Genomic DNA, 25644 nt, shown 5'->3' with positions numbered 1-25644 from the left:
TGTTACGTGGACGTAACGTCATAACCTGCTGCCTGAGCATGTAGAACAATTGGATGTTCTGCATGAGGATTTGAAAGGTTCAAATATTACATTTACCTATGCAATCTTGATTACAACTGTGCAAATATTTATATTAACATATCGTTCTTCTGAACGGTTTGGATACATGCATTGAAGATACATTACTAGAGGTGAATTCATTTTAATTGTACTTATGGAACTGTTTAAGACACATTAATTTTCATTCATATCCTAATTTTAACTCAATTACGTGACGTTACCCACTGATGTTCCTCGATATCTTTCCCTTTTTACATCAAGCTGAGCATTCAAAATAGAAAATTCGCAAGGGTATTTAAAAAAATTAGAATATGTTGGTGAATGCATTGCTGTATTGCCTAGTTCAAGAATTGCCATACTCGACTCGATGCTCGCGAGTAGTATTCAACTCGACTCGAGGTGAAAAAGTACTACTCGCACATCCCTACTGGAAATAATTCTGTAATTCATAGCATATTGATCAATCATGCATGAGGAAATGTATTTCATCCCATGTTAGTTTTGTCCATTTTTGCCTCGCCTTATATAGGGCAAAAATATTTGTCCGCGGCTGGGCGCTCTAAAATGGGACACAATCAGACATAAGCCGTAAATCCCCTATAATGACATCTTTAAACATGTTTTTTTCTTGCAGGGATATTATGCAATAATCTACTCTATGACGCTATGCTAAAGTAAACAATTTTTCTTCGGTTAGACGCTCTAAAAGGAGAAAGAAATAGACAAATTGTAAGGCAAAAGATGGAAGCTGTAAGATATTGCTCGTCTTCAATGGGATATATAAGCTGTAAAAAATCAAAATCAAATCGCAAATAGAAACAGTTGAGTTCCAATGGCCTTCGAGAATTACGTTTTTATCGCGTTTTTTACTTACTGAAGTTTCCGCGCCAAGGCTTACTTCAATTTCTCTTAAAATCTCTGAGCCTAAATTTTAAATTTTTTAACCGCATTGAGTGACTAGATGCATGTATTTTCGTTGATACCTGCTCTTAATATAGATTTTTCCGTATTTTCAGGTGATAACTAATATAAAACTAATAAATTCATTAATATAATAAGTAATTGTCGCCCAAACTACCGCCCGCTTGCGGTAAAGGTGGGATGTTGTACTGAGAGCAGTCGTTCTTTAGACACGCTCTGATTGACTAGACCTAAGCTGTAAAACATAAGGATTAATATTGACCATATCTTAACGGCTTATGTCCATTTGAGTCCAGCCCTAGTGTAAAGAGAAAATTAATTTCTCTCCTCCCCTCCCCTTTCCATTACCTTCACTCGTGCCCCCCCCCCTTTTTAAACTGCTCGACAGTTCGTTTCCCTCATTGGATACTCTCCTACCTGTCTATTAATCTCAATTCTTTCCCTCATTTTCGTTTTCTGCTACCTCTAATTTAAATTTAAGGCCTTTGTCCTCCAGTCTACCACCAACCAACCTATCCTCTTTCGGGTGAATGGAAAGAAAGTGACTCGCCATGTTTTTTTTTCAATGGATTTTATTTGGTTTAATTGTATGGGCTCCGTGGTGTAAAAAATATCGTTTTCTTCCGCGCTTTTTCAAAATATGCCTAAAAATCTAAAGTGCCACTAGTCGATGAGCAGGTCAATTAAACTGTAAAAATTTCAAAGTTATCGCTGGAGTGAAGGCATGGTGAAAGATCGAATAGAGAAACCACGCCATTCGTCTTTCCCTGTATGTAGAATTTAAAATGAATGAATATTTTGGTGACAAAGACCTACGCAAGACATATTGATTTGACGGCCCTATCTGACCTGACTTATGAACACAATAATAGCAAAAAGAAACACTGATTAATTATACTGTGATGAATTCGTGCGTAGCCGAAAGTATTGTGACTGAAAAGGATTAAAATACGATATCTAAAGAGAAAGTATTGTTTCAGCCTGAATACTTTAAATTTCCCAAACAGATCAGTCAACTTTTGCCTAAAAACCTCGAGTTCGTTCATTGCTCAAGATTCCAATCCACGAAAGATTGTTGCGAACTTCAGGTCTTTCAGAAAAGGAAGAGACGAGGACAATTTTCGGCAACGACAGGGTTATGTAAAAGGTCACGAAACTTTTATCGTAACATTGGAGTGTACTTTTTAAAACTGTCGCAATAGGAGTAGCCGTTAGATGCTTCCGGCGATAAAGGACGAAATGAGATTCAAAGAGGAGGACGGGACGAGAGATAGGGGAAAAAATTCGGCCTTTTTAGGGTTCACTTGGTCATCCCATTCGTCCCTCACTACCCCTGCCTCTCACTGGGATTTCTATTCCCATTAATCCAACCATTTGGGCCTCCCTCAATCTGCGTTTTCCCTCGCGTATGATGGTACTGTCCTCTGGATTGCCTGTGAAAATGCGGACTATTTCGCTTTAGTAACCGAGAAGCATTAAAAAAGGGGAAAAAATGAAGCTAGGTTTGCGTTAACGTGGAGTAGGCACGATGAAGGAAATTCAGATTTATCCTTTGCCTATCTGTTAGCTCCTCAAATTTTCCTTAGCTAGATATTTTTTAATGGCAGTTTGTAAATGTTAAAATAAGAAACAACGGTTAACCAGCTGTTTTCATCAAGAGTACATCATTGATTTCCTATTAAGTGCGTAAAGATAACTTAATAATCGTAACTGATTACGATATCGATGTCGTTTTAGGCGGATTACAAAAATGATTGAATATTATGGTGGTTTATTTTCCTTCATCTACGCATTGTCTTATTTTACTATACTGTAGCGTTTTTATTTCCTATTCAAACTTCACAAATATGGTTATTACACTTTATAAACACTTTTTATAAGTTAAAAACTCGGGAGCAAAGACACACCCGCACGCCACAATTTTTACAATCCAACTCCTCTACTCTCCCTCCCGCGCCGACAACAACAATTGATCCATTCCCCTTCGCTGCTCATTATTGCCCGCTTCATTGTCCTCCTCCCATCAATCGTCACACCAACATGCAACTTATAATTAAGTGCTACAATACGAACACAATTTTCCCTTAAACGGCTCACTGGAATAATGGATTGAATTTGACCAAATTGGTTGAATATTGATCGAATTTCGAAAATTTATTAGCAACCATTATTTTTAAGCTCGTGTCGTGTCGGTTCTGGTGACATAAACCTTTTACTTCCGAGACTGGCAATAATGCTACTTGGTGAAATTCTTAAAGTTGGTTTTCTTTTTCAACCATGGATATGAGACGCAAAGTTATCCGATATACTGGGTGATGAAAGGATAACGGTATTGCGGCATGATACAGTTTTACAGTATTTACGCTGCAATAAGCGAGTTGTCTCAGGTGAACGTGGGTAAACGCTTCTGTCATTAAAAAAGGAGACTCCAGTGGCAATCATTTTCGTTTCACGCAAATATACGATGTGCGAAGCCACATCATAGTGTGCATTTATTAAGAGAACACAGAAATTTGGGATTACAGTTGTAAGAAAAAGCCAATATGAGAAAGTATTGGTCTTTGGAACTTTATTCAGTAATTGCATATTCAATGAAATAATAAATATGTATTTTTCTACACTTTGATTGACATCAGCCATTTTACTAGCGACTAGTTTCAGGCTTAAAATGATGTGAATACTATCTCACACCTTGCCTCTTCAGAGAAGTGCAATGGCAGGCACTGAAACCGGTCGCGTTCAATTAAAACTATGGTAAATTGCAATTTTTGCGTTCAATACAATATGGATTGTAAGAAAGTAATCTCGCCTACAGTTTTATACTCGTACAAGGCCGGGTCAAAGGATTTTGTTCTAGGATTGGGCACAATGGTACCCGTAATACAAAAAACGAAACGAACGCAATATTAACTGGATCGTATAAAAAAGTCGTGCCGATTTTTTTAAGGGTCTGGTGGAGGCACGTGCCCTTGTTCCCCCTCCCCCTAAATCCGCCAATGGGTTTATGCATTATGGAATGGCCACAATAAATTTTTGGCGATGTTGTGACAGGCACGTAGCCACAGACTTGCATCAAGGAAGCTTATGTGATATGCATGTGCCTACCCAGTTATTTTTTTGTCAATTCACTCGCTTCGGAAAACCAAAAGCTTCATGAAACAACATAAAAATTCCTTTTGGAAATATTCTAACATATATATTCGTTGGCTTTCACCAAAACGGCCGTAATTATCATGTGTTGATCTTCGCAGACCTTAGTTTATGAAATCAGCCTGATTTGATCGAAAATTTTTAAAATTGTGAGCCTTGGCGGCAGTGGTAAATATTATCCGATATTGAGCTAAATTCTTACCAGAGACTCCGATTTCATTCCAAAACTTTTAATGCTGAGAGAAAATAAGATGATAGTGCCCATGTGCAAAGGGGAAGGCAGTTTGATATGTAGTCGCCACGAGGAAGAAATTGTCGGGGGTGCTGAAGCTCCCAAAGCCTCTCCCTCAGGAGGAAGGGCTCCCTGGCTACGAGCCTGATTGACGGCATCGTTCATTGCGTGCAAGAGTACATTAATGCTTAGATAAATAGTAACTCTATGGTTTTGGTAAAATCTTGACAAGGCAGAACGCGTGAGGGTTGGATTTTAAGAGGATATAGGGATAAATGAGCTAGTTGAAGAGGGAAACAGGCAAAATAGAACTAGAGGAAGGACCAGAGTTTGTAATATCCAAGGGAAGGTGCTGTGGAGCAATGCAGGTTTAATTTTCCGCACTGATGAAGGTCAATTCATTTGACTACTGGGCAGCTTACTCTTCGTGTTGATCTCGATCTGGCCGAATCCTTCAACCGACGTGAAAGTAGATTTCTGGTGATTGAAGGCGCACTAATTTCCTGTACACGCCCGAGGCACTTCTGCCGCGAAGCTACAGATGGACTCGATGCAGATATGTAGGAGTAGGAAAGTGAATGCATGAAATGCATACCGATGGTGAGCCTCGCTTTACTCCTCTATGCTCATTACGAATTTACGCATTTTTGATCGCTCAAGCTCCCACAGTAACGTTCCACGCATTCTGCACTATTGGAAAAAAAAATTACCGACAAATTGAACAGCGCCACTTTTGCCCTTTGACGAAACCTGATCTTCTCTGTTATTGCATGGTATCCATTCGTATCGTCCGTTATTTGGGTTTTGATTGCATTGATTTATATGTGAATTAATGCTTTGCTAGGGAGATGTTTTAGATTGTTTATTTTTTATTTGAAAGAGCGTTGTTATGTGTTGTTGATAAAAGGAAGGGGATTGTTAAAAAAGAAAGTTTGCAAAATAAAGAAGGACAGTGCCAAATTGAGATTTCAAGGAAGCTAGTGTTATTTGAGGGATCTCGAAGTCACAATACTTATAGCTCAGAATAATTTGCAGTGCTTTACATCTAGGATGTTATTGCTCTCATGAAAATGAATTTTCTGGAACTTAAGATAAAGAAAGATCAATGCTACTCCTATAGCTAAAATTTCTCATCTTTTGCACTCAAGCGGGGGAAATGAAAAGGAGTACTCTCCGTAATTCAATTCTCTGCTTGGAAGTAAAAAACTAATTTCTAATTATGTTATCCCCTTAATCTGCGTGCCCTAACATATAATACAATATTAATAAGCATTAAATAACAATAATAAACAAAACAGAAGGCCAGGTTTCGTGCAAGAGCATAAGTGGCGCAACTCGATTTATTACGAAGCTTTTTTGAACCATAGTGCAAATTTCATTTATATTACTTATTATATTACTTCGATCTAATTTGGGCAAGGAATGTAATCGACGACGCAAAATTACCGATAATATTTTTCGATAATATTATTATTCTGTGGTCAAAAACATAAGCATGAGCCTCTGGCGACGGCCTTAATGATAAATATGAGAGTTTAAAACGCAAACAGATATCCCCAGCGGCATTCCTCTTAGAGGGCAAAAAAATTCGATTAGCTGTACGTATGCATTTTATGTGGATTTTATTTCCTTAACCCAACTCAAAATTATTCAGCTTGGTCACAGTTGAGCTTTTACGTTTTGCTCTCCCGTTGGAGGAACTGTCTTTTCCTATTTTTTTCTATTTTTTTACCCTTAAAAAAACCCTTACTTCCCGCATTTTTCCTCTCCTTCAGCCCTATCTATGATGCTCGTCTACTTTATTTTCCATCCTCGCTTATGTCTCCCACATTTATAGTACCGATTATATTATTTTATCATATTTATTATTGGTGCAAGGAAGTTAATGTAAGATGCAAAATTATTTATTCTACTTTTCGGCCACAAGCAACAGTCAATGGTCACTAACATACGCCTAGGGCCTATGATGACTGCTCCTACGATATACAGGAGAGTTTTATGACGGAAGTAGATCTCCTTCAACGGAATTCCTCTTGGATGTCTTCAAAATTTTCTGTTGTTGGTATTAGTTAGTAATTTTGTGCATCAATATTTTCTTTCCTTAGCTAAACTCAAAATTATTTAAATTGCTCGTTGTTGATTTTTACATTTTTCAACACCGTTGAAGGAGCTGTCTCTTTGATTTTTGAATAAATTTTCTTCCCGTAGAAAAAAAACTTGCCTTCTGCATTTTTCATTTCTTTCTCCCCTATTCACGATCCTCTGCCTGCTTTATTTTTCCCTCCTTCTTGCCTAAACCTCACCAAGTCCTTCCATCCAATAGCATGTCCCTCGTTTTCCCTTATACTCATCAATTGTTTATCTGAAGAGAAGCTGGAGGGGTGAATTATTTACCGCGGCCGCTGTGCGTGTCCGTCTCAAGTTGGGAGTTGCTTTCGTCCCCCGCATGGAGGCGCTGCAGTGCTGCCGACGTAATTAGCCGAGGCTATGCAGTCACGGTGTGAATATTCATGTGGGTGCGGCCTAGATCACTGATGCCTCCGTGCAGCCTTTTGACTTCCAATTTTCCAATTACCACACGGGATGCAGTTGCCGACCCCCAGTGCAACTTTAAGAGGAATTTTTACGTACTCCTGGGTTTTCAACGGGTGATACCTCGGGAGGAATTGAGTCATGATTTTTTTTTCATTTCGTTTCCGTTATCCTCGCTCATTGTGGTCCACTTTGTTACCTCTGTCTGATAGGGAAGACGAGTATTTGGCTAGTGGCGTTGCTAACGTGTTTTGACGTCATTGTCTTTCCGTAATGTGGTAACTTAAGTGGCATTTTGTCTATTAGAGGACTCATCACTATGATTAAGCGGTCCTTTCTCACATTTTTAATGGTATATTGCTATTTTTAAAGTAATACTAACGCGTTCAAATTTCCGTATCTGTATATTAAATAGACAACAAACTTCGGATTACGTGGATATCGATGAACTGACCGTAGGGCGGCCTCCACATTAGAAACAGAAAACCAAATTTTTAATCACCGATAAATTAATAACACGATATTTTTTTATAAACTGACAAATATTGAAAATATTCCTCTTTATTTGCGTTGAATGTACGTTTTGTGGTAAGTATTCGAAGATAGGTGACATACTATAACCTCAATGGTGCGAATAATCGACGTTTCTGTGGGGTTGATGCGTTCCCTTAATTTCTCTAGCGAGTGACTGATTGTAGTTACAGATATTTTTTTCGGGGGATTCCGTTTTACTTACTTTATTGCGATCAAAAGCATTTTACTGCAGTTTCATGTAAGAGTAAATCATCCCGCTAGGCCATCAATTTCAGCCACTATATGGGACTTATAAACAGCCGTTTAAGAGGTCCGAGAGGACGACATGAACATATAAGTATTACCTCTCACGGAATGCTTGTGGCTGTTAATGAGGACATTAATAAGAAGAAATACATTACAATGGAAATTTTAGCCAATAGAAAAAAATGAGCAGTGTTACGTTGAACCGATCTTAGGATTATTTTGTCGGCCACAGCAACTAATATGAGGCATACCCCATCGTCCCCATGCCTCTTAATATTCCAGGATATGTTTTCCCGCCTTCGTTATAGGGTTTCTAGCCGAATTCGTTCATATCTCAGTCAAGGACTTGGAGGTAATCAGAAAATTAATTCTTTATATCCTATTCTAAGCGAGAGAAGCTGTCTTCTCAGAACTGGGAGTTAAACCAAATGCCGCTTTACGCTATTGAAGAAGTACATACTACTGAATCATGCGGTATCAATGAGTGGTGAGGGTACTGCACAATGTACTTACTCACCCATGAAATAATCTAGCCTTCCTTTCGTTCAGCTGAATTTAGTGCTGATAGTTATCTGTCAAAAAAAAGTTATTAGTAAGAACTCACGTAAGCAAAGATTACGTAATATTATACGATTCCGTGATTTGAATGGCTTCAGAAGGCAGAATTACGTCCTCATGAGGTCGGGGCTATTTTTATTGTAGGAATTGCAATTGGAAATACAATAAATGCTTCAGTTGTTTCTTTTTACCTTATGGAAGCAGTGTTAATATCGAAGAAAGTTCTCATAAAGACGAATGTTCTTCCGCCTGAATGCGTGCAGTCAAGAAAATAATGCCTCTTCCTTTTCAATGTCGGTAACAAACAGAAGACGGTCTGAAAGCTGAAATGCTTTCCTTTCATTTTATAAGTCGTTGTTTTTATTTCTGAGACTGAAATATATCTACAAAAAAATCTTGTGCCTTGCGTCACTTAATTTGTGCGCCGAAGGACAGCCGAAGACGAATGGTCTCCGTCCTGCTGCGCTCCCCCAAAAATAAATTTAGCGAAAAATATGAAATCAGGGAAGCTTTTGGGGTTTAACAATGTCGAGTCGAGAAAATTGAATTGATGGAGTAAATTGAATTCAAATAAAATCTCTCGTAAAAAATTTGCTCATATCTTAATTTTGGGCAACCAACACTATTTACATAGCTGTGCAGAATTTTCGCATCGCTTGAGAGATCAAAATCTTTTCTGATCTGGTGCAACATTAGATACGAATCCTTAAAATTTACATGTAATGTTTTTTTTAACTAAATACTTGAGCAGAAAGCGTGAGGTATGTTCTAGAGCTTGAACGATGTCTATAGATTCACCGAGGGTAGTAGTATTTAGTAACTATTTATTACGCGGCAAAAGTTAAATGAGTGAAGAGTAATGAAGTAATGGTACTTTCAGCTAATAAAATTCGATTAACTATGCACTATTTTCTAATTTATTGTGATCCTGTTTTTTTATTTTCTGTGACAATGCATTTCATGTTGCATAGTATTAAACATGTTATTTCTGTTGGGTCTTCCCTCCCCTCCCCTACGGCGAGTGTCGTCGCCCTCTGGGTTTTCCAAGGACCAGCCGAGTCCCAATCGGCCCCTTTCTCATGGTCTCCGCCAAGGGGACTAGACTCACACCCTTTTGGAGTGAGGGCAGTGCCGTTACTCGAGGGTCAGTAACCCTCAGACCCTATCATCCATGCCCTTGCCGACGGCGTGGGTGTCATTTCAGTGCTTGACGAAAGCCGGTAGCGTGTGGACGCGTGAATTTCGGCGTGCGCTTCCCTGTAAGTTGCGCGCGAAATAAAGCGAATTCCATTGAAGGTGTCCTCGCCCTTCATTTATCATAACCCGGGGAACACGTCCCCGCGCGCAATTCTTCTGAGTCACGAGCCGGATTGCGCGAACAATTTCTATACTTAATAAGGCTGTATGTGGTACGTAAATTCGCTTTTCTTGAGAGAACCTTAAGCTACGTTCAAAGATTGACTACGGATCTGTCATTCTTTCGTTGGAAAATTGTTTTCTTATTCATGTTAGCATTGTTTACCGTCTTATTTTCCGGATATTATCCCTCGTTCCAACTTCCCTTCCGACTTTCTTTCCGAAATCTTTCACTTTAATAACTTGCATGGGTTAGCAGGAAGGATGACATATTGGAGAAACGGCTAGCGTGCTGTCCTTTCGAAGTGTCGTGCCGGTGGAAAGTCAGAGCGGGATCTCTCCACCAACATTTCTTTTTGTTCCTCTCTTTTTCTCCTCAAGGCCGTGGGAACGTGTCCCTCGAACCACCCTCTCTACCTTTTTTCCTCTAGAAATGGGATGACACGAACGTTCATCTTCTTAGGATTTGTTAGGTCCGGTACACAAATATCAGCAATATATAAATCATTTTGTAACGAAATAAATCTATTCAGAACCTCTGGGTGATTTTAAAAACAAAATGGCGTGGACTGCATGCCATCTATGGTTCTTCTGTAGAACTTTTACAGCACACTGACCCATATTAGTATTGAAATGGGCTGAGTCGTTTCTTAGCCACATCGATGTCTTTTTCAGAATTTATTACTAAATTTCACGTTATATCCAAGTTATTTTTCTTATTTGTCTTTGTCTTATTTCAGGATTCACGGTTATCATTAACACACCAAAAAGGAAACGCATAAAAAAATTAAAATTAATACTGCTTGTTTCAAAGTTTCACACTAATATTCGAGCTAATTTCTCTAGATTCCATTTTTTTCTATGTACGACACTATTGGCCTGAGGAAACTCGAATCTCACGTCAAGTGCTCACGACGAATAATTATTGCTAATTTTTCTATAAACCAGACATCGCGGCATATTTCTTCAGTCGTTTCCTGAATACTTTATTCGCAGACATACTTTAAGGAAACGAATCCCTCCTTCTCGACTGGTCGTAATTTTAATATGTTTTTTTTGTAATATTAATGATTTAAAACTTACTCTATCATCCTTAAAATATCATCGTATAAGTTGTAGGAATTATTTGAAATTCACCTCTTACTCTATTATTTAAAAAAATATCTGAGGAAATACTGAGTTATAATTTTCAAACTTGAGAGATATTTAAGTGGGCCCATGGGTCACGTGACCAAGTAGAGGGATAACAATTGGTGGAAGAGCATTGTTATTGATTCTCTGCATGTTGATTCAAGTCTGCTTTCTATCGGCTATGGGGCCAATTTCACCATTTTATCCTGCTTGTAATCCGCACTAATAGTGAAAGCCCAAGTATAAAAATCTATTCCCATTTGAGTAGAAATGCTATTTGGCAGGATGGGATTTGGCATGGGGATGGATAAGAAATACAGAGAGTAAATTATAAGAGATTCTCCCATTGATATATTGGTGCATAAAAATAATGAGTAATTATATCAGAGCCGATATTGGTGGCGGAATGAGACACATTTGAAGGAAGAGATGGGAATATTGAGGAAATGGAGATAAGAGTGGTGAAAAAAGAGATGGAAATTAAAACAAAGCTTCCTTTCAAATTTAACTAGGATATCGGGTTGGTTTGGTCGCCAGAATGTTGTATTCTGGTCCAGTGGGTCCTCGTTAAAATCGCTGTGGCGGTGGAGATATTTCAGAGAAGGATTTACAATTTTTTTGCGTGAGACGCTTCAAGTATAGCACTCTGTCTTCAAGTTGGGATGTTAACCCGTGGTCACCTTAGCGTATTTAGAAAAGAGCATGCTAATACCGACGCCGGGTATCAACCTACCTTTCTTTTCTCATCCATTTTTTTCACAATTCCTTGTGGAAAAATGACCTCAGATGTTGGTAGCCGCCTTCAAATGCCACCTAAGCGAGTTAAGGATTGGCTGCAGAAAGTTGGAGGGGGTGAAAAGATAATTTGGATGGGAAGGGGGAAGAGTCGAACGAAATATTGGAAGAGAGAAAAACAATTGCAGTGAAGGAGGAGAGAAGTCTCCGGGGAGGAGTCCTGAGGAAAAGGCTGACGAAAATATAATGTCTAAAAATATGAAAAGGAAGTTGATGAGAAAAAAATGCTTAAGTTCGACGTAAGAAGGGATGGGTAGATTTTCGGAGAGGTTCCCAAATGGGAAATTGTATAAGAAAAGGAAAAGGAAAAAGAGATACGCATTAAATTGGAAGATGGAGCTTTTTAATGCGTAAAATATGAAGGGAACGTTCCATAAAAGAATATGGTCAAATGTATATAAACACGAAAAGCAGAAAAGGAAAAATAGTAATCGAGAATTTCGACGGAATGCCGTGAAACAATGTTTAAGCAATTTACGGAATAAGTAGCGAATAAACACTGCCTTTTATTTTTATGATTTATCATAGGAAGCATGTCTAGCGTAGCGATTTGGTGAAAAATTTTATGAATTCAGATTTTCTCTTCTCCTAATCTTTTCTCGTCCTTGATTATCTACGTCCCTACCCAAGCTCCAATATGAATAAAATATTCCCTCTTTTGGCTAGCTACTGCATGGACATTTCAAGCTTTAATTCATCTTTATTCATCAACTATCGTGAAAGTATGCAACCTTTCATGTGTAAAATGCAATATAATTTGGTTGACAAACTTTGGTTGACGAATTTAACATTATTTTCGCAACACATCTCGCAAATAGATAATTTGAATGTTACGCAAAATCATAAATTTTACATCGAAACTAGAAGCTTGTTTTTTTGCTTTTTCTTTATTCATTTATGATTTCATATTATAGAATCATATATAATGTTTTCTGGGTTTGTACCAAATTCAAGGCAACCGTCTTCACTACTAAATGTAGATTTACGTCGTGAAGGTCTAATATGCAAAACTATATGGTGCAAAAGCATTCATTGAGACGTTTTCTCATGACCTCACATAGTCATTCTCAACCCAAAATAAATCGAAAAACCAATGTTGAAAAAAATTGTATGGAAAATTTCATAGAGCCATACGAATGTGTACGAAATGGATATAGTCTATAATTTATGACTTAAACTTCATTCCTTTAGAAAATGGCTTTCTTGAAACGATAATGCAGTCTTCGAATTTTGTTTCTTTCAGATGTGATAACAAATATTTCTGATGAGGAAGAATAGGAACCTTCAGCATGATGGCTGTCAAGCCTTCCTCTGCTGTTAACAATCAACTCTTGTTCGAATTTACGTTGGATGACCGATGAAAATTTAAAGTATCCATGAAAAAAGAACACAAATGGTAACAGGCCAAAAGGTCAGAAACGATTTTATACGAAATTTTAAAGGTTTCACAAGAGCATGTTTATATCCCTTGAGGTATTGCTCTTCAATATATTATCTGTTATCATCACCATGCCTCCGTTAGCATAATTATGATTCCATCGTCTGTAAAATGAATGAACCACTGTATATTAATGATTATTTGGAAACTTAAATAAATATTTCATATAAGTAACGTGAAATAGAGTGAACAAGAGTGCCTAATCCTAAATTGATTGGGTATATTACATTTCAATTACCATATTCCATCCAAATAAACCGAGAAGAAAGTCAAGTTGAAATAAGCATAGAACTATGTCGAATTGTAGATAGATTTCTTATGTCTTCTATAATATCATTCCAACCCGAACGTTGATTTGGCAAGATGAGAATGAAGCTCTTACCGAATTTCCGCCGGTATGGAATACTGGTACCGGTTATCTCAGGCATGGGCGTTAGAATATCTCACTTAGGTGTATTTGAGCAAAAGCATTCATTGAGACGTTTTTGAGACGTTGAGAGAGCATTCATTGAGACGTTCCATTTCTTTTGGGAAGCCGTTTATACAAACCGATCGCAAAGTATAATTTTTGGGGTTGATAGAAAGCTTCACCCGGATTTAAACCCGTGATCTAAACCCGATTAGATGACTTACGCAAGACGCTCGGTGCAATATCTATCGATATATAGGGTTGTCTTTCAACTAGTCTCTCATTTTCAGTAGCATGTTTAGGGATTAATATTAACCAAACGAAATTAGGGGATGTGTAACGCTGAGCCAAGGGCAATTTAATTACTGACGGCGCCCTTGGGTGATCGAAACATGACCATGTCATATCTCCTTTTCTATCTTCGTAGATTTATCTTATCCACCGTCTATTTCCAATAAATCGCTACCGCTATCATTCCTCTCCATTCTATTCAACTTCACCACGCTCCCTTTTTCCTTATTTTCACACCTATAACCTCACACCGCAAATCACCTACAGGAAAACCGCAAGTAAGGACTGCTGATCTCTTCCAATTAAATTCCCGGCATGCTTGTGCTAAATGGACTGAAGTTTGTGATCTTACGGGGTGACCTAATATAGGAGTTTTATTGCGGGCGGTGGGGATGGAAAAAATCGATTGCTCTCAATGAGCAGATAGGGACGGAAATCATTACTGCTTATATTTCTAGCCACTCCAAATTGCAATTGAAAATAATTGTAGGTATCACTTTTTCAACCCGTGTGCTCGATCAAAATGGCATTTTATTCAGGTCCAGCTTAAATTCTTACCTTTTTTCTTTAATTTTACGTCGTGTGATGCATTGTAAACCTTTACTCCTTTTCTCAGAACTTTTCTCTCATGACGCGTTGGATCTTCTTATTTTAAAGCAAATTTTCAATAGGGTGGTCCATTAGTATCTAAAATCTGAGAAAAAAATATTTACAAATTAAAGTTTGGAGTATCCAAACGCAGTTATACTACGTATCAAGTTCTCTTATCATACAAAAGTATTGAACATGGAGGCAAAAAAATTGAAGCAAATTTAAAGGCCACCAATATGAATGTCCATGTGTTCCCCGTATTTTGAAGATTTCACAGCTGACTGCATCCTTAAAAATTTTTATCCGGTCAAATCAGATACCTAGGGTGCATTTGGCGCTGTGTATAAACTATCCGTAGCATTCAAAAACTTTGATACAATATAATTTTCAACTTTGGTCAAGAATTAATTCTTGTTCTGAATTTTTCTCTGTAGGAGAGCCTTAATACATTATTTAAATCCCCTTTTTAATCTTCATTCCAATATTCTTAGAGGTGCCCCGGGGATTCGTCTGATAGAGGTGAGGATTCAGATGCACACAGTGAGAGACCATAGCGCCCGATTGGAGTGTCACTTCGACATGGAAGGGGAGTCCCTCTACTCCGTCAAGTGGTACAACGAGTTCTACAGATACCTCAAATGGAGCATGCCACCAGCACAGGTCTTTCCACTGCCCGGAGTCACCATAGATGTGAGCACACACCCTATGTACTGGAATCCGTGAATGACAATTACTTGATTAAACTAATCTTTATTCGATACCGAGACTCCCTGATTGTGATTTTATACTTCTATGCTTTGCTTAGGTATATTTTATCCTACTATATATTTTTAAATTTTTTAAAGGATTTTAGGAAGAGTCGTGCAATATTTGATTTTCAAATAAATGCTGTCGCTATATGCCCTGGAAATTCTTTCCTCGTTTATATATGTACATATTTATTCCCCTCCAACGTAAGTAAATTTTCTTTTACCGGTAAGCATTTGATATTTAATTAACACCGTTTGCCTTTTTTCCTACGACAAACCTAATTTATGCCAATTCAAGGCAGTCCGCGGTACAGTGGACAGTCACAAGTCCAGTCTCACCAGAGTTCGATGAGACTGCACTTGTGACCGTGAACCGTAGTCGAATTTAGATAAAATACGCCTAAAGTGATTCGGCCGTGTCAAGTACAATCCGAAAAATCTATTTTTTCTGTTTTTTGTTTACTAAGGAAACTTTTAAAAAATTAATCCTTTGTTGTAACTCTCAAATATTTTTTCAGCATACTAATGGAGGTGTTCTCAATAGTGTCATCGGCTCTTATCGCTTCAGATCTTTATGCACACCTATTATAGATAAATTTATGATACAATATGTATGAGGTCGGTGGGATCTATAGGCCAAAAAGATCCATACCGTCAAAACGAACAGCTCACTGAACCCTTCTTAAAAGAGCATTTTAACTCACCTGTACCACATAATTCCATTCGTCGGGTGCCCATCTACTATTCCACGTCGGGGAGTGCACGAATCTCCATCCAGTGCACCATTTATCCCTCCGTCGTCAACTTCTACCCCTCCCCTGCTCCATAAAACCCCATCCAACCCTGCCCCCGACCGCTTCTGGAGAGAGAATCCACCCGTATTATCAATGCCCTCTGCCGAACCACTTTTCTTACGGAATTCGATTTGGCGAAATTGGACGTGCGGGTATCACTCACAAGCGATCGCTTGCTCGAGAGATGCGGAGTGGGGGAACGAAGGGCGGATTCACTTTAGGGGATGGTGGCAGGGGGTGTTGGTGGAATAGACGAGAGGTTGAAATGGAAGCGAGTGAAGGGGAAATAGACAGAGGCGAAAGAGTATTCTTGGACGTGAAGCATATATTTGTACAGCAGGGAACTTCCCGTGTCAAGAAAACAGTAAAAAAATCATTTATGTATTTTTCCTTTGAAAATTTTAAATGTTTTTTCTTACATGGCGAACAAAATGGGTGAAGACATCTCAGGTTTCACACCGGGTTACCTGAGCCTGAGTAAAACCCGAGAGATCTTCACTATGGTTTCAAAAAACTACTAAGGTTTCACACCGGGTTACCTAAGCCGTTGTGAAACCAAAGATATCTTTGCCTACATTAAAACTTCATATAATTGAGCTGGAGCTCAAGATGAGAATTTGGCCGTATCACTAATTTTCCTTCACTTTCAATGGACAAATTTTATTTGAAATAATGGAGGAGAGATTTTAGCATACATTTTATGTTCAAATAACTATTATGAATTTCACTATCAGCTAAGCCATCCACTCAGAATTATACAAGCTGAAGGTAATATACCCAGACTATAAAGAGAAAACACGCGTAAATCTCTTGTTACATGCTATGCCTCCGTAAAATTTTATAAAATAGGTAACTTTTCTAATTTCAAGAGTTAGCCTATTGCTTCCATATAAAATCGGTTACGTTTTTACTGACTTAACCTTCAGCGCAGCACCCCAAAAAATGGTGCCGTATTATTCTTAAATTCTTTCAGTGAAGCATTTTTCTGGGTGCATCAACTTCTGGAGTAACGTGACGCATAATATGACATACTGAAGACTCAGCTGCATACTGACTCATGCGTTGTCAGCCAGCGTGAAATGATTGTAAGTGTTAACAATATTTCTAATCGGGCCCTCGAAACTCAGTTGACAAATACACAACCGCAATGCTTACAATCTTGCTTATCTAAGTTTTGATATACAAGTTAAATCTCAAGAGCTAGATTCACCATGTGGATAAACAGTTTAACATTCATCTGTTAGGCTCAAATTCACGTTTAGAATGAAATTCCTATGATGCTATTCTTAGTTACTGCTTTGAACACACCTTAATTATGCACTCATTGAAACAAAATATAAATGAGTTAGGATCTTTTTCCTATTACTCTACAAGGCAAATTAAGTTTTTAGAGAAATGAATGTTGAAGTTGAAAACCGAATCGAGAAATCGAACCAAAGTAATCTTAACGTGAGGTACACCGATTGTTTGAGTAACTAACAATCCTTTTGCTATCCATAGTACTCCAATAAAGGTCAGTTTCCATAAATTAATGGAGGTGATCGATCAAAATTAATTCTTGCATTTTTTCAAAGTTGCCCAAATCTTGTTAATGATATGCAGTCAGGGACCCACTTCGGCTTCCTTGACATGCAATTGAAATGTGTTCCAAGGAAAAGTATCTACCTTAGTGCGTATGAACCTCTCTGTCTTTAAACGAATTGCCTTTTTCAATCTACTTAAATTCTGATGTTATGCGTGGTTACCTTGCCCTCCTTTTTCTATACTGATCTAATTCGTTCAACGATTCACAGTCACAATGTGAACTCGAGATACGTAGGAATACCAGATCAGACGGAAACGTCGAACAGTGCTGGAGCGGAATACAAGATAGCGAGCGGATGCTGGTAGAATAGCGGTAGATTGAACAGTCTGAGAAAAGAATTGTGAGTAAGAAAGCGGAGAGGGGAGGTTGGTATTGGTTGAAAATCAGGAAGGACGAACTGTGGTGAAATATGCGATTGTGTGAGCACGCTTGATAAGGGGATTTTTATGCCGGGCGTAGGGAGTGGATTTCCTCGTGGTCTGAGTTGGGGTCGGCTGCGGTTGTTCGGATTCAAATACCACGACTGCAGAGGGGAACGAGATGAAAGTTTCAGCGGAGAGGAGATATCTGAGTTCGCGGAAGGGATGCATTGAAGGTTTTCTTTCGGATACGATACGCCGCCGGGATAATTTGGGAATCCATTCATATAGTTGAGTTGAGGAGAGTTTAGGGTCATGTTTAAGCGATTGGATTGATTTTGATCAGCCTTAGTGATAAAAATTTAAAATCCTACCGAGGGATTAGGCATAGGGTCGGTTGCTCCTTAATATCCGTAAATCGGAAGGAGTTGACGTTTGGATCCAAATTTTTCCATCTTGAAGTTTTGAGTATATTTATTACACCATTACTTATAATTTGCATCAACACAATCGGAAAATATGTTAATTTAGGCTAGCGTAAACGCTATTCAAGCAAGTGATATTCGGTATATTTCTTTTGATAATTTTCCCATGTGGTGATATGAGACTTCAGTATACTCTTGTATTCAACGAAGTTGACTCTATGATACGGACGAGGTTGGTTTTATTTCAACCTCCGATCGCTCAAGAAATATACGATGCAAGTGACAGGCGGGTACTGCTCGGATGGGGCAACTACGTGGCCTCCGCACCACACGCATAAGTAATTTCTGACCGTAAGTTTTTAGTTTAAGGTTAGTGGCAGTCTCATTAGTAACACTGCCTCAATTGACTCTTCCGCCTACCGTGCACTGTGGAGCGACTGCTACAAAACTTGTCCAATGGCTTCAGTATTGACATAACTTGACATTTATGCCAAAAGATACTTTCATCGTTAAAAAAAATATCTGAGGAAATATTGAGTTATAATTTTCAAACTTGAGAGACATTTAAGTGGGCCCATGGGTCACGTGACCAAGTAGAGGGATAACAATTGGTGGAAGAGCATTATCATTGATTCTCTGCATGTTGATTCAAGTCTGCTTTCTATCGGCTATGGGGCCAATTTCGCCATTTTATCCCAATCAAGAAGTCAGCATGTCTCTACTTCTGTCTTGAATGAGAATGGGAATAATCTTTCATGCTGAGCAGTTGTGTTCTGATCCATGACAACGCCCTTCATCTCAGCGCTGATGAAGCCCCATTTCTTCTTTAGCAATTTCAATGGGACATTTCCGATCACCTGCCGTGCAATGCCGTCCTATGCCGTGTGACTTCCATCTTTGCGCTGAAATGAAGATGTGGCTGGGAGGAAAGCGTTTTCAAACGAGCGATGAGCTTCAGGGCGAATACAAAATTCAGTGAGAGTCATGTGCTGCAATTTCCTACGAAGAACGCAGCATAAAGCTTGTCCACAATACCTCGATCGCCGAGTGAATTATGTCCAAAGGACACCATAAGTGAGCTCAGTATTTAAAAATGTAATAATAGTTAATCAATCATTTCGTCTTCTGTTCATGACCCATCGGAGGTTGAAAAAATGAGCTCTCGTATTATCAGATTAGATTTCTACCGTTGATGTATTTTATCTGAGGACCCAACCTTCAAAAGACTAGATTTTTATATTCATATTCCACGGTACTCGTAATAAAGGATAATTGGATTTTTTTTAATACGGAGCAGGATTTACTATTGCGGAGGGCTTTGGGTAATATTTTGAGTAGCAGATGCAAAAATTCATAGATGCTATTTAAATTTAAAAATTTCTTCATGAGTGGAACTAGCTAAGGGATATAGAATAAGCCACAGTGATGCATAGCATTCATTTAGCCAGCATCGTCCATATCATTGATACAACATCGTCACTTGTATTGATTATTTTATGCAAACATGTTCTAGATTTACTTTCTTACCATAGGATGTGGCCTTCTTTGCTCTGCGTCACTTTTATTGTGAATTCTGTCTTAAAAGAACCTTTTGGTAATTTTATAGATATTCCTGTATCTTGACGGTTGCACCGCATTCCTTCGGTTGCAAAAACAGCATCTCTCGATTGCTTTCAAGTTTGGAAGTGCTGTTCTTACTAGTTTCTTAAAATAATTGCTGTATCAAACAGCCTACCGATCCTATTCATATCAAAGAAAATACATATGGTTAGAAGTCATAGAAAGAGTCAAGATCACCCGATTTTAAAAGAATCAATGGTTTACACATTACAGGTCTCAAGCATGGAACATTAACACACAAAAATATTAAAGTACGAGTAAAAGGATTTTGGATACTTATGAGAAAATATTTTAGAGCTTAAAATGAGAAGCTCAAAATAGGGAACAGAAGTGGTGGGCGTTATACTCTAAAAAGGTTACAATTTGAAATTTTAGGGTCTAAATTAATGCTATGCCTTCCCCACAGCAGTCTCTCTTCGTATCAGTCTTCGGAAACTGTATTTCGGGACTAAAAGGAGAGCAATCGAGTGGGTATGGCCAGTAAGAATAGGTAGAATTGAGAAGCGGGTACCGTATCGCTCCAATCGCTACGTTCCTCCCCCCACCACTGCACTGTAATTGGGCTGCACCGACGTGAAGTCGGGTCGTCTGAATATCAAAGTAGATTGCGTCGTTTCATTGCTGTAGCTCGAGGCATCGGTGGGCTCCCCGAATAAAAGGAGAGGAGATAGACTCTCGCAATATTTTATTCCTCTCCGATCATTTTTTTATTGCTTTTCCGTCGGCATAACATAATTTGATCCGCCGTACCCCGGAGCGTAATACTCTAGAAGTAAGTCTGATCCTTCTTCGGTCGAAAGACATCCTCTTGATCGAAGAGTAGGCTCGCTTCTTATTTTCCCGTGCGTTTGCATCCAACGTTAGAAACTACAATAAGTAGTTCATGGTGCCGTGGCAGTCTCACGTTAGAAACTATTTTATCATAATGTAGTAATGCACAACTACCGCGGGTTATGTGAATGCTGGACCTCTTTATAACGGATATAAAAAATAACCTCGGAATGGTTCACCTTTGTCTCCAAAGTAATGTAAATCACTGGGTTTCCAGATATTTTTATTTACTTTTTATAAAGGCGTTCTAAGTAGAAAGAAACCAAATATGGGGTATGAGGAACTCGGAAGGCTCAGACCTGTGGCACATGCTGTACTTTTCTTAAGTTATTCATCTGAACACTACGAAACGCAGGTAACATTCACGGGAACATCTTACCATCATAGCACAGAACTATCTTATGTTGGTGGAAATAGGTATTACATGTTAACATTTCTTCCGTCATGATATAGGTATGACTCCGTAACCTATTTCATTATAATATACAACTATTTTTAATCTAATTTTAAAATAATCATTTGAAGTAACAAACATATTTAAATTAGTGAATTTAAACTTATTTAAAAAATTGGTGGAAATTTGGATATATGACATTGAAAACGGGTGATAAAACGGGGTGGAAATTTCTCGATTATAAGCATTTATAGGGATGGATGTTGGGCAACAGGTGGAAAAATCTGGTTATTTTTACATAAATTTGGGCGTATAATCACTGAACTGAATACAATGTAGTGCTTGTCGCTATGCGTCGCGCACGGGAGCTGTTGAAGCCAGGCTGAATCCTATTCCGACCATCCAAAAATTTTTACGCATTTGACCACCTCGCATTTTAAATGAGAAATTTGCAAAATTTGTTTTAAAGAACTATGCATTTTGAGGCGAAGAAACTGTCGTCTACGATCCTAATAATTCGTATCTCGAGTTGAAACTTCACCTGAAATTCTCATAAACTCATTTGTTTATATATGGGCCAAATAAATTTCAAATTTGTATCAGCGGTTGCTCATGTAATTCAATGGAGAGTAACCCTTGAGATCATCTTCAAGATAGCTAGATGCGCAATCTCTTGGATTCGCTTTAGGAGAGGGGTATCAGCACTCAATTTACAGCAGTTTTAAGTTCACTGCATTTTTACTCCAATACAAAAGCGATTTTAAAAGTGATAATTGACACAGCAGTAGTATTTTTCCACACTTTTTTATTCTTTCTCGACCAGTTTCAATGCTTACGCATCATTATCAAGAGCTGTCTAACCTAAGGAGCAGCAAGCCTGGTATTTATATTGAGGGTAGGTGTAGGTGGGGTAAAATATAGAAGCAGGAATGGGGGAGGGGTTGGTACTCATTTGCGGGATGTCTATTCAGGGTCATCGGAAAATGTTTTCAAGGGAGGAGTTGGGACTCTCACGTTAAGGAAAGGTAAAGTCATCGTTGGCACCACCTCATTGACAAGACATTCATCAAACAACTTCATGTATACACCAATTTCAAAATTTTCCACAAAATCCAGTCTTTTACCTTTGTCAAATACATTAATTTTTTAAGTTAAAATCGGATGAATGATCACAAGTATATGAATGATTTGCTAACATAGATTTGTCGTCACAATTTAAAAAAGACTTTTTATGTTCATCAATTCTTACATATAATTTTCTCCCAATCTGTCCAACATAACTACAATTACAATAATTTGTTTTATATCCCAGAAAGTACACACCACTCTTTCCTTCATCATTAAAAGTGTCTTTAGAATTAAAATAAAACGGTTTACTGCAGGTGATAGGGTTATAGAAACATAGCTTAAAATTATCCTTAGGAAACAATGTTCCAATTTTATATGAAAGATGACCTAAAAATGGTAATTTTTGTCCATTGTTCCTTTCCTCTCCCATACCACGCTCAATGGCCCCCACCTTTTCCGATGTCCTTGAATAGACACCACGTAAATGAGTACCCAACCTCATTCCTGCATCTAGATTTTGCCCCAACTACACCTAACCTCAATATAAATACCAGGCTTGCTGCTCCTTTGGTTAGGCAGCTCTTGATAATGATGCGTAAGCATTGAAACCGGTCGAGTAAGAATAAAAAAGGGTGGAAAAATACTACTGATGTTTCGATAATCACTATCCATGGACTTCCACAAAGTCAACTGGTCAACAATCAGTTCGATTTTTAAAGATTTGCGATACTTTAAAATCGAATTTTGCACGGCTAAAACGGCCATTCCTGCCAATGTGCATCACCCAATCCTTCAGCGCGAGAGACCGACTCCTTGGCGGATGCGTCGTCATTTGATAGCCTGTTGCATGCTCACTCCCTTCCCATCTTCTACCCACAGCGTGAACATTTTCACTCTCGTCCACGAGATCGCCGAATCCTCTCGATAAGCCTTCAAAGCGATATCCGAAATGAAGGATAGTAAAGTGATCAGGTACCAAGTAATTATGGATTGGTGAAAAATGAGGATAGCTATTGGTATGGTACACGGAAAAAAAAATAGTTAGAACTATCGAATTCTGATTAAATTTATCCAACATTTCGGTTCACATGGAACATTTTAAAAATTGGTAACAATTACCAAACTAGTTTCATAATTTCTATCAATCTGGTTTGGTAATTTTTACCAAACTGGCCACAACAGTTTCATAAAAACTACTAAAATCAAAAGGATAATAAAACAGACTTAGCGTGCACGTATGAAAAATTTCCCACCCAGAAAAACAATGTTCTGGTTGAAAATCATAAAATTAGGAGCTTAACGTAAGTTTCTGCAAAAGAAATTTAAAAATAAGTGAAGTAAAAATACGCCTGCAGGAAGCGTTGAACGTAGGCTTCTCACCTGGTAGCAACGGACTCTAACAACGAGTCTAAATCGGTTGCCACAATAAATTCTCACACAAACGCCGTAATATATTATTATTTTAAATAATAAACCTTTGATTTGAAATGTGAATAAGGTATAACTACACTTTCCCTTTGTAAGCTTAAAAGAAACACTTGATGCACACAATTGGATTACTTAATTACTCAATATCAATATAAGGTGCAGATACGCAAGAAAACTTTATTTTCAAGCTTTTTACATCGATTTAGGTTGACTCTAACCTGCTAGGTGATATCCTTAGCATGGATTGGGTCTAGTATGATGACTTTCATCACATGATTATTCAACGTGATCGCGAATGATTATAACTCAGGAATACTTTTAGTTAAAGTTTTAATGTGTCAGAATACACAAACATCTCCTCACAGCTTTAATTTTCATGATAATACGCTAATAAATCATCTTGTGAGTAGGAGAAATGAATTAATTCAGTTATTTTCACCAAACTCTTTCGTACAATCGACCAAATTATGGAACATCAAAAATTTTGATGAAATATATCAAGAGCCTTTGGTAAAATAAATCAAGTGCTCCATAATTTACATCAAAGTTTAAGTATAAAAGTACAAAAAGTTAAAGTTACTCCCTATCACACAAGTTTGATAGTTTTAATGAAAAATCTTTTTCCGTGTATTTGTAGGAGACGACCGACAGCTTAGGTCACCTGCGCCGTGAGGAAAAGGTAAGGAGGGAAGGGGAAAAACTAGGGGTCGCGATTAGCCTGCTCTAAACGAAAGGCGCCTATTGGATCACAGCTTAACGTCCCATCCGACGGACGGAGTGTTACATATGAGGAGCTCTCCGCCAGGGACTCAATCCGGGATCGGATAGTGAAGCAACGATCAGAAAAATCACCACCACTACTTAAATTGGAATCTAGGCCTAAGGCTTATGGTATAACAATAGGGTGGTTTCCTATTATTTTCATAGCCTAAATTGAAAGATTAATACTCCTGGAGTACGCATAGGCAAGTTTAATAAGTGTTAATTAATTGATGTGTCCCTGAGGTCTGTGCCTCATGCATGCATTGGTAATATCAGACGATGTAAAACTACTGACTACTCGTATAGCATCTAGTGACGTCACGTGGAGTGGCATCGCATAGGCACCAATCTGGCCTTTTTCAAATGAAGTTAAAATTGACCATTAACATTCGTCTAAACTGGGATTTCTAAAACCAAATAAGTTGTACATTATGAATACACTAATGGTGGGTAACGAATCGCAATCTATGCCTTTAGTTTTATTTGTTATAGAAAACTACCCTATTGATATATTAAATAATGTTATCGAACGTTTCTCTTCTACTGATTTTGTTTTTTGTTATTTTTTAATTTTTTTCTGGCTGAGACGAATTTTATCAGCCGTTCTCTTAGTCGAAGAAATGTCTCACAGAATCACATACTATTCCTGGAGTAGCTGAATGCAATAAAATAACACAAATTGAATTTCAGCATCAATCGTTTCTCCTTTGGATGCGAGAGCAGTGAAAGTGCACACACCCTAACGACTACTTACTGCCTCGCTTTCCAGTTTAGCAGCTTCCACCCTCGAGAGTCTATTAAAGCTCAACACACTCCTCCATTTTAGAACTTCGTCGCAGTTTGCTACATACTGAAAGTGGGTGAGAGAAAAAAATACAGAAAATTGCTCCATTTTCATTGGGTGTTTGCTAGAACTTGCTGGGAGCATCATCAACTAGAATTCTCTAGAGTGGACCCATCTACATATTTGCGTGTGAGCCATTACAATAGTGTTTGGCAGGGGGTGACCAATTACCGACATTCAGCATTCAAGAGGATTCTCACATACACACTTCACGGTCAAATCACGTCACAAAAAAAATACGCGCACATTCAAGCTATGGCAAAACTTCCCACTTATTTGTAATTTCTGAAGAAAATCCATGCAAGGTAGAAGGTTAAATATGCAATGAGCAGTCTTGGCAAGCTAAGCTATTAGTTTTATCGAGACACTGTTGCTATCCTTAATAGTTCGAAGAAAAAATGACATTTTAAATCTATTTGTGTTGGAGTCTATTTTATTTATTTAATTCCTCTATTTTCGTGATCACATCTTCTATACCACGACGGTAAAAGAAGGGTATTTCCACGTCTTCTGAGAAAAATCTCCACCGAATTTATTTAAT

General features: G+C 38.1%; 1 long non-coding RNA gene across 1 annotated transcript in view; it reads left to right on the top strand.

Annotated features, from left to right (window-relative positions):
- The window catches only part of LOC124157136, a 212660-nt gene that overhangs the window by 171929 nt on the left and 15087 nt on the right, over positions 1–25644 (top strand). The window contains exon 3 of the long non-coding RNA XR_006864543.1: positions 14736–14934. This is a non-coding gene — a long non-coding RNA (uncharacterized LOC124157136). The remainder of the gene's footprint in view (positions 1–14735; positions 14935–25644) is intronic.

This window comes from Ischnura elegans, chromosome 4 (genome assembly GCF_921293095.1).
Source record: "Ischnura elegans chromosome 4, ioIscEleg1.1, whole genome shotgun sequence".
Lineage (NCBI taxonomy): Eukaryota > Metazoa > Arthropoda > Insecta > Odonata > Coenagrionidae > Ischnura > Ischnura elegans.
The sequence above is the reverse complement of the archived record's forward strand: the minus strand, read 5'-3'. Positions and strand labels throughout refer to the sequence as shown.